Raw genomic sequence first — 9,312 nt, forward strand, 5'->3', positions numbered from 1 at the left:
AAAAAATTCCCCCAAAAAATTGGAGGTCGGGGGCCCAAAATTGAATTTTTTTTTTCCCGATTTATGCAGAAAAAAAAAAAAAAAAAAAAAAAAGATCCCCGAATTCCTCATTTCTGCAGGAAAATCCCTGTTCCCGAGAGAGAAAAAAGCGGATTTCAGATTTCAGGAATGTCAGCGGGCGCTGATTCCCGGCACTCCAGGGGGGTTGAAAGGATTTGGGATTTTTGGGAATGTTTTGGGAAGGGTCCGAAGCTGCTGATTCCCAGCAAGGGCTGGGCTCCAGGAATTCCAGCCCCAAAATCCAGGATTTTCCCCCGAAACGGGAAGGGGAGGGCGGGAAAGGAAAACTGGGATGGATTTGGAGGGGTGGAGGAAAATCTGGGAGTGACCCCACAAGGAAAAAAAAATGGGAATTTGGGAGGAAAAGGGAAAATTTGGGCTGAGTTTGGGGGGACAGGAATAGCGGAAGGAAACTGGGATGTGAAAAAGTGGGAATTTGGGGCAAAAGGTGAAAAATGCAGGAAAAAAAAAAAGTGGAATTGGGATGAATTTTGAGGGAGGAGGAGGAAGGAAGGGTTCCCAAAGGAGGTTAAAAAGAGGGGAATTTGGGATAAAAAAAAATTGGAATTGGGATGAATTTTGAGGGCCGGGAGTGATGGGAGGAAAACTGGGATGGGTCTAAAAATCGGGAATTTGGGACAAACCCGGCCCTGACGTTTTTTGCCATCGATTTGACGGAGCCCAGCCCTTCCCAGCAGGAATTTTGGGGGAAAATCCCCCAAAACCCCTCCTGGAACAGCAGGAAAAGCAGATTTAGGGAAGGGAAGGCGGCAGAGGGAATTCCCTGGAATTCTGCAAATCCAGGGAAAAAAAAAAAAACAAAAAACAACAACCCTGGGAATGACAAAAAAACCACAAAAAAAGCTCAAAAAAAGCTACCTCAGGTGTGATTACCTCAGCTATGGAATATTCTGATTTTTTTTTTGGGTTGTTTTCACTTTATTTTGGGTTTTTGTTTTTTTTTTCGGGGGCTTTTTCGCTGATATTTTATATAAGAGGTGCTAACGGGGAAGATTTTATTTTTTTAATGAAAAAGAGAGAAAAAAAAAAGAGAATTTTTTTTTTTTTTGAATTTTTTTTTGTTTTGTTTTTTTGTTATGGAAAAATCCGGGTGTTCCGGAGAGAACGCCGGGAATTCCGGACCTAGTGGAAAAGATGGCAGCAGCTTCCTTAGCTTTGATATTTTTTTATGGAATTTTTGTGCCCTTTCCCAGCCAGCCGAGGAATTTCAGCTCTCAGGCATCGTCGCTCTCCAAAAACAAAAAAAAATCCGGGAAAATTCCGAATTTGGTTTTCCCCGGTGGGAAAAACTTGAATTTTTTTTTCATTTTTTTATTTTATTTTATTTTAATTTTTTTTTTTTTCTGGGAATTTCAAGGGGTAAAAACCAAGCCTGAACCCGGCGCTGGCTGAAAGGATTTTTCCCAATCAGATCCAGCCAAATCCGTGGAATTTTTGGGAATTTTTCCACTCCTGGGCAGCGTTCTCTATGCAAAGTGGGGTAAAAAAAAAGGGGGTTTTTTGTGCTTGTTTTATTTTCACACTCTCGGAAGCCATAAAGAGATTTTTTTTTTTTTTCTATATTTGATAGAAAATTCCTAAAGATCCCAGAATCCCAAGGCGATCCCGACCTTCCCGGAATTCCAGGGGGGTGGTGTCGATCCATCTTCTCCACTATGGTGCTGTGAAATTTAAAATAAAAAATGTAAAAAAACCACAAAAACCACAAAAAAAATTTATTTTAAAAGAGATTTTTTTTTTTTTTTGCCTCCGTTTTACCGAGGGAAAAAAAAAAATTAATTAAGAAATGAATAAAAGAAAACGAATTAACGACTCTAAGTAACAAAAGGAAAAATTGATTTTAGAAAAGGGAAAATAATTTTTAAAAAAGGAAAAATAATTTTTAAAAGGAAAAAAATAATATAGAGAAAAAAAGGAAAATAATTTTTAAAAAAGAAAAATTTATTTAAAAAAAGCAAAAAATAATTTTTAAAAAAAAGGAAAAAAAAAGCTTAAAAATATTCGAGATAACTTTAAAAAACGGAGGAGGAGGGAGAGAAATTAATTAATGAATTCCTTCATTAAGCGGGAGCCGATTTTTATTCCCTACAAACGCACAGGGAGGAGGGAGAGGAGAATTCCCAACCCGAGCACGACCAGGGATCGGCCTCTCCCTGCTCCCAAACCTCCACAGGGTGATCGTTCCTGCTCCAATCCCAATTTCTCATGGTAAAATCTCTTTTTTTTCCTTGATGAAATCCATTTTTTTTTCCTTGGTGAAATCCCAATTTTTTCCCGGTAAAATCCTTTATTTTCCCTTGGTACAATCCCGTTATTTCCCGTTGTTTTGTCCCTGCAGGAAAATCCAATTTTTTGGATGAAACATTCAACAAAAAAAGATTCCAAAATGCTCCAAACGAGCCAAATTTTGGTGCCGTTTTTTTCCCCCAATCCCATCACCCCACGACTCCTCCCCATCCGGAATATTTGGGATTGGGGAATCTGGGATCCCCCCATGGGGGTGGGGGAATGCTGAACTTTTATTCCCAAAAAAATTTGGGGTGAAAGGAGCCGGATTTGGGCTCAGCAGAGCTCCCGTCCCTCGGGGGCGTTTTCCCGGTTTTCCCTGGAATTTTTGCCAGGGAAAGGCGGTTTGGAATACTTGAAATCCCGACCTGAGGGATCCCAAAATTTCCCATCCCGGCCCTAAAAACCAGGAACAGCCATTCCCCAATCCCATCTCTGGGATTTTTTGACCTAAAATCCCCAAAAATTCAGGGAATCTTTGGTGCTTTTCCCGCCCTTTTCCCATTCCTGGGGCCGTCGGCGCTGTCGGAATTCCCAAGGGAATTCCAAGAGGGAAATTCCATTGATATCCAAGAGGTTCGTGGGAAGGAAGAGACCTTGGAGCATCTCCTGCTTTTTTTCTGGAAAATCTGGAAAATTGGGAAAAGCAGGAAAAATGGGAACGAGATGGATCCGGACTGCAATGGAAAAAACAGGAAAAATTTCTCAAAACCAGAAAAAATTCCCCAAAAAGGAAAATGGGAATGAGATGGATCCAGACTAGAATGGAAAAGCCAGGAAAAATTTCTCAAAAACAGAAAAAATTCCCCAAAAAGGAAAATGGGAATGAGATGGATCCGGACTAGAATGGAAAAACCAGGAAAAATTCCCCAAAAAGGAAATTGGGAATGAGACAGACCCGGAGTAGAATGGAAAAACCAGGAAAAATTACCCAAAAACCAGCAGGAAAATGGGAACGAGATGGATCCAGCTTGGAATGGAAAAAAACCCAGGAAATATTCCCAAAAACCAGGAAAATTTCCCCAAAACCAGGGAAAATTCTGCAAAACGGAAAACGGGAATGAGATGGGTCCGGTTTGGAATGGAAAAACCAGGAAAAAAATTCCAAAATTCCCAGCCCCGCAGGACTCCTCCATCTGCTCCCTCAGTGCCAAGAAATCCAGGGAAAAGCGGAATCCAGGGAAAAGCGGAATCCAGGGAAAAGCTCGTTTGGATTTTTCCCCACATTTTCTGGCGGGTGAGGTCCCAGAACCATCCCGAGGCTCTTCCCTGCTGGATTTTTTCCCTGGAAGCGCTTCCAGCTGGGATCACACGCCTGGAACTACCTCAGAGCCGCAGGGATCTTCCCGCTGGAGGAGGAATTTTGGGATCGTTCCAAGGGAGGAGCCACAGGGAAGGCTCTGGAACATTCCAGAATTTCCAAGAATCCCCCTGGAAAAGTCTCCAGCGCCTGCCGGATCCCGGCTCTTCATCCACAGGCAGGAATTCCCAGGTTTTTTTGGTTTTTTTTGTGGGAGGGGAATTCCCAGGAGCTCTTGGAGACAAAATCGTGGAATGAGATGGGGGAAAAAAAAAATCGTGGGATGAGCCAGGCCGGGATGTTCCGCTGGATTTTGGGAATGCTCTGATGGATCCCGAGGAGTTTTGGGATGCTCCGGCAGAACGTGTGGAGGATTCCTGGAAGGGATTCCTGGGTCCTGGGAATGAGGTGAATTCCTGGATCCCGGCGTCGGGATGATTTTTGGGATCCTGGGGATGGGATGATTTTTAGGGCAGGGAATTTTCAGGGTGGGAGGAGCTGATCCCAAGCAGGGAACGCCGCCTCTCCCACGGCTCTGATCCCAGGGAATCCACGGGATCGACCGGGACCGGGGCGGGAATTCATCCTCAGGATTCCTCAGGCTCCGCAGACGTCCGGCTTCACTCGGGATGGAGAATTCCATGGAATTCCAGGGGGAAAATCCAACCTTGACCTGTGCCAGAGGTGCCTCTCGGGGTGAATTAAATCCCGGGAAATCCATGGGATCGACCGGGACCGGGGCGGGAATTCATCCTCAGGATCCCATTGGCTCCTCAGCTTCACTTGGATCCAGAATTCCACGGAATTCCAGGGGGAAACTCAGCCCTAACCCACGACCCCGCTGCTCCTGGTTTGGGATCGGGGAAACGGGAGGGGAGCGGGAGCCGATCCCGAGAGTCCGGAACGGAGCCGGGAACGGCCTCGGGGACAGTGCTGGGAATGATGCCAGGGGCGGCTCCGGGAATGATCCAGGAATGATCCCAGGGACAATCCCGGGAATGATCCCAGGAATGATCCCAGGGACGACTCCAAGAATGATCCTGAAAATGATCCCAGGAATGATCCTGGGATTGATCCTGAAAATGATCCCAGGAACGATTTCAGGAACAATCCCGAAAATGATCCCAGGAATGACCTCGGGAACAATCCCAGGAACGATCCTGAGCAACCTTGGGAATGATCCCGGGACAATCCCGAAAATGATCCCGGAAATGATCCCAGGGATGATCCCAGGGATGACTCCAGGAATGATCCCAGGGATGACTCCAGGAATGATCCCAGGAATGATCCTGAAAATGATCCCAGGAACGATCCAGGAATGATCCCGGGATTGATCCTGAAAATGATCCCAGGAACGACTCCAAGAATGATCCTGGGAACAATCCAGGGAAAAATCCTGGAAATGATCCCAGGAATGATCCTGAAAATGCTCCCAGGAACGATTTCAGGAACGATCCAGGAACGATCCCGAAAATGATCCCAGGAATGACCTCGGGAACAATCCCAGGAACGATCCTGAACAACCTTGGGAATGATCCCAGGAACAATCCCGAAAATTATCCTGGGAATGATCCCGGAAATGATCCTGAAAATGATCCCGGGAACGATCCCAGGAACGACTCCAAGAATGATCCCGGGAATGATCCCAGGGATGACTCCAGGAATGATCCCAGGAATGATCCTGAAAATGATCCTGAAAATGACCCCAGGAATGATCCCAGGAATGATCCCAGGAATGATCCCAGGGATGACTCCAGGGATGACCCCAGGAATGATCCCAGGAATGGTCCCAGGGATGACTCCAGGAATGATCCCGGGATTGATCCTGAAAATGATCCCAGGAACGACTCCAGGAATGATCCTGGGAACAATCCAGGGAAAAATCCTGGGAATGATCCCAGGGATGATCCCAGGAATGATCCTGAAAATGCTCCCAGGAACGATTTCAGGAACGATCCCGAAAATGATCCCAGGAATGACCTCGGGAACAATCCCAGGAACGATCCTGAACAACCCTGGGAATGATCCCGGGAATGATCCAAGAACATTCCCAGAATTGATCCCAGGAACGATCCAGGAGTGATCCTGGGAAGAAAAATCCCAAAAATGATCCCGGGCACAATCCCAGGAACAATCTTGGGAGCAATCCAGGAACGATCCTGAAAATTATCACAGGAATGATCCCAGGAACGACTCTGGGAATAATTCCAGGAAAAATCCCAGGAAAAAATCCCCGGGAATGATCCCAGGAACAATCCCAGGAACGATCCAGGAACAACCCTGGGAATGATCCCAGGAACGATCCCAGGAATCCTCATCCCCAACCAATCCCGATTTTTTATCTACCTCTTAGCCATAGGTGACTCTAGGTAGGGGCGACTCCCCGGGCGTAGTTTTAGGGAGAAAAGGAAAATTAAAATTTAAAAAAAAAAAATTAAAAAAAAAAATTAAAAAAAGGTAGAAAGAAAAAAAAAGGTTTTTTTTTTAAAAAAAAGGAAAGAAAATTAAAATAGAAAAAACTAAAAAAATTTACATTTTTCCAAAGAACACATTCTTTTAAAAAAAAATAAGATTAAAAAAAAAAAATAGGATTTATGGGATTGCTTTCCCTTGAGGAAAGTGATTTTTGAGTCCTTGGAAGCTCCAGACCTCACCAGCCCCAGATTTGGGCTGTGACTGATTTTATTTTTATTTTTTATTTTATTTTTATTTTTAATACTCAATTTTCCTCTTTTTTTTTCTGCTTTTCCTTGGATTTTTTCCTCCTTCCCTCTCACCCCTCCAGCCTCCCCGCGGGGCTGGGGGAATCCACGTCGATAATTTGGGGTTTTTTCCTATTTTTCCAATGGTTTGGGGTTTTTTTGGGGACGGTGATGGCAGCAGGGGAGGGAGGGGGGACGGAGCTGAATTTTGGGAGCATCCACAGGTGCTGCTTTTCCCAGGAAATTTCAGGCTCTTTAGGTAAAAATTGTGATTTCTGGGATGTTGTTTTGCCTCTTTTTTGAGTTGTTTTCACCTTTTTTGCCCCTCTAACCTCTCCTGACCCACGTCCTTCCCTTGTGCTGGGATTTGGGATGGATGTGGGCTCCAGTTCTTTTCCAGGGAGGAGGGTTTTCCTTATTTTATTAAGTTTTTTTTGTTTTTTTGGCCACAACTCGCTTTATTTCCACTGTTTCGCTGTGAAAAATAAAAAGCAAAAACAGAGAAAGAAGCAAAAAAAAAAATTTAAAAAATTCCAAGTGTTTGTGTGGATTTGTGGGTTTGGGGAGGGGGGGGAAAGGGTAAAATTGAAGAATTAGGGAAAAATGAGGAGGGAAGAAAAAATAAAGGGGAAATTTGAAATTAAAAGGGAGAAAATAGAGGAAAAAATTGAGGGGAAATAGGAAAATAAATGGGAGAATTAAAGGGGAAATAGGGAGGAAGAAAAATAAAGGGAAGATAGGAAAAAAGGGGAGGAAGAAAAAATAAAAGGAGAAATTACAAAAAAAGAAATTGAGGGGAAAAATAAAGAAAAAATAGAGGGGAAAGAGAAATAACGGAGGTGATAAAGGGAAAAGGGATAAATAAAAGGGGAAATTTAGGGAATAGAGGGGGAAATGGAAGAGAAATAAAGGAAAATAGAGGATAAAACTGTGAAAAATAGGAAATAGAAGGGAAAAAATAAAGGGAAAGCACGAAGAAAAGGGGGAATAGAGGATAAATAGGAAAATAAATAACTTAGAGGAGAAAAATGAATAAAAAGAGGAAAATGGAGGGGAAATAGAGAAATTAAGGGGAACACAGAGAGCAGTGGAAAAATAAATGGGAAAAAATTAAAGGAGAAAGAGAAAATTAAATAAATAAAGGGAAATTGAGAAGGGGAAAGGGAAATTAGGGAAAATAGAAGGAAAATAGGGAAATAAGGGGAAATAGAGTGGGAAAAGGAGAAAAAAAAGCGGAATAGAGAAAGAAAGGGGGAATAGAGGAGAAGCATACAACTAAGTGGGAAATAAAGAAAGGGGGAGAAACATAAAGAAAGGGGGAGAAAGAAGGGGAAAACCCCAGAGAAATAAGGGCAAAAACAAGTTTAAAAATCTAAAAATAAGTAAAAAAATACATAAATAAAAGTGGAAATCAGAGCAGCGGAGCTGGGGGCTGGCCCGGCGGGTGGAAGGGCGGTGGTACCGGGGTTCCAGGAGGTTTTGAGGGCCGGGAATGTTTCGGAATTCCCGAATTCCCGCAATTCCCGCAATTCCCGGGCTGTGGGATTCGGGACTATTTCCCGCTTGCGGAGGGATAGGGAGGGCGCGCGGCACCTCCCGATACACCCAGCGGTCCCATGGTGTAATGGTTAGCACTCTGGACTTTGAATCCAGCGATCCGAGTTCAAATCTCGGTGGGACCTCCTGTTTCTTTTTGCCCGCCGCGCCGCCGCCCCGGGGCCGAGGAGGGGACAGGAAAGGACCGGAGGAGGGTGAGAGGTTGCGGGGGCCGCGCTGGGAGCACCGAGCCAGCCCCGGAGCCCGCCGTGCTCCATTTTGTGCGTGGGTGCCCGCGCTTCACGGCGCAGGCGCGGGAAAAGGCGGCTGATGGCAGCCGGAGGGCACGCTCCGTGTTCCACCGCTGATTGGCTGGGCAGGACGTCACTCTAGCAATCCTCTATTTCTATTGGCTGGCTCTGCGCTTCGCCCCGCCTTCTACCGGCGGGGCCCGGACCCCTCCGGGGAGATTCGCGATCTCCGTTTTCCATCGCTGATTGGCTGTTCGGCCTGTGACTCTCAGAAGCTCTTATTTTTACTGGCTGAGAGCTCTCTTTGCACCGCCTCCTTCTTCCGCAATCCGTATCTCCCGAGGGGGTTTCGCGCTCTCCGTTTTCCATCGCTGATTTGCTATATCTAGTGTCTCTCTCCCAATATCGCGTTTCTATTGGCTGCTACCTTCCTTTGTACCGCCTCCCACTTCACCAATCCCCCAGGAGCCTGTTCGCGCCCTCCGTTCTCTATCTCTGATTGGCTGAGCTGATGTCACTCTGCCGATCCCGCGTTGCTATTGGCTGGGAGCGCCCTTTGGCCCGCCTCCCCCTCAGCCGCCCGGAGCCCTCATGGCGGGAGCCGTCATGGCGGGTTCGAGCCCTCACAACGCTGCGCGGCCCCTGCGGCCCTGCCCTGAGGCGCTGTGTGGCCGGCATTGTCCCGAATCCCCTCAGAGGCGGCTTATCCGGCTCTGACGCACGTTCCCAGCCCTTTAACATCGATTAACGGGTCAATCCACTCCGGCCGCGGCCTGGTTATCGCCCCGGATTAGGGGCAGCTCAGGCCCCGGAGGAGCCGATCTCCTCAAGGCCAAGAATATACTATTATTTTTAATTTTTTAACCTAAATAGCCTGAATTGGTCTTGGAGCTGTGGCCAGGAGAAGAAGCAGCACCTTTGGGTTGCTTCTTAATCTCCAAATTAATTATGGAGCATCTCACATTCGGTTCCATCACCCCCCAGAAAAGCCCCACCAACCAACTCCATCAAAAAATAGGATTCTACCAAAAAAAACCCAGCAGAACCATCAAAAACCCCACCAAAAAGGAGGGTTCAGCCCCACCGTGCACCTGTGTTTTAAAGGCAAAAAAAAAATATTATTGGAGCATTAAAAGAATAACATCAGTCACAAGCC

At 45.8% G+C, this 9,312-nt stretch overlaps 1 non-coding gene across 1 annotated transcript; it reads left to right on the forward strand.

Moving 5' to 3' along the window:
• The first annotated feature begins 7,979 nt into the window (after positions 1–7,979).
• Positions 7,980–8,051, forward strand: TRNAQ-UUG (transfer RNA glutamine (anticodon UUG)). Its single transcript has one exon. It is a non-coding gene; the product is annotated as a tRNA-Gln (tRNA).
• The last annotated feature ends 1,261 nt before the right edge of the window (positions 8,052–9,312 follow it).

The sequence above is a fragment of the Agelaius tricolor genome, unplaced genomic scaffold, assembly GCF_023055355.1.
Source record: "Agelaius tricolor isolate 1412-34295 unplaced genomic scaffold, bAgeTri1.0.p SCAF_31, whole genome shotgun sequence".
In the NCBI taxonomy this organism is placed as follows: Eukaryota; Metazoa; Chordata; class Aves; order Passeriformes; family Icteridae; genus Agelaius; species Agelaius tricolor.